Source organism: Triticum aestivum, chromosome 1B, assembly GCF_018294505.1.
Source record: "Triticum aestivum cultivar Chinese Spring chromosome 1B, IWGSC CS RefSeq v2.1, whole genome shotgun sequence".
In the NCBI taxonomy this organism is placed as follows: domain Eukaryota; kingdom Viridiplantae; phylum Streptophyta; class Magnoliopsida; order Poales; family Poaceae; genus Triticum; species Triticum aestivum.
The window spans coordinates 280,996,019-280,997,018 of NC_057795.1; positions in this window are offsets into that span (position 1 = coordinate 280,996,019).

Consider the following 1,000-nt stretch of genomic DNA (forward strand, 5'->3'; position numbering starts at 1 on the left):
CGCCGCTCTAAATCCTGCCACAGCAAAAACGGTGATTCCGGCACGGGAGACAATAACACCCCGGATAGTGCCGAAGACAACCCCCTCCAGCAAGATTCACTGCAGGAGGATGGAGAAGCCAGCCCTCATGAGAGAGCGGTAGGCAGAGAGGTAGGGGACGATAATTACATGCCTTCCTCCGAAGACGAGGCAATCCTCGACGACGACGAATTTGTCGTGCCCGAGGATCCCGTCGAACAAGAGCGTTTCAAACGCAAGCTTATGGCCATGGCAAGCAGCCTCAAGAAAAAGCAGCAATAGCTTAGAGCTGACCAAGACTTGCTAGCCGACAGATGGACTGAAGTCCTTGCGGCCGAATAGTATGAACTCGAACGCCCCTCCAATAGCTACCCAAAACGCAGGCTGCTACCCCGGTTAGAGGAGGAAGCACCTAAACTTACATCACTAGCGCATGATACGGCTGACCGGCCACCTCGTGGCCGCGACAGAGAGGCCTCTCGGCCCTCCACTCAAGCCGCACCCCGGTGCCGCTCAAAAAATAACAAGGCAAGGAAAAATGCGCCAGACCTGCGGGATATACTAGAGGACAAGGCAAGGCAAACAAGATCGATCTACGGATTGCGTGGGCGCCCCACGATACATGATGATAACCATGATGCCAGATATGGCAATTCCGTCCGGGCCGAACACAGTAGACAAAGCTCATTTGAGCTGCGTCGTGATATAGCCCAATACAGAGGCGCCGCACACCCACTATGCTTCACAGACGAAGTGATGGATCATCAAATCCCTGAGGGTTTCAAACCCGTAAACATTGAATCATACGATGGCACAATAGATCCTACGGTCTGGATCGAGGACTATCTCCTTCATATCCACATGGCCCGCGGTGATGATCTACACGCCATCAAATACCTCCCACTCAAGCTTAAAGGACCAGCTCGGCATTGGCTTAACAGCTTGCCAGCAGAGTCAATTGGTTGTTGGGAAGACCTGGAAG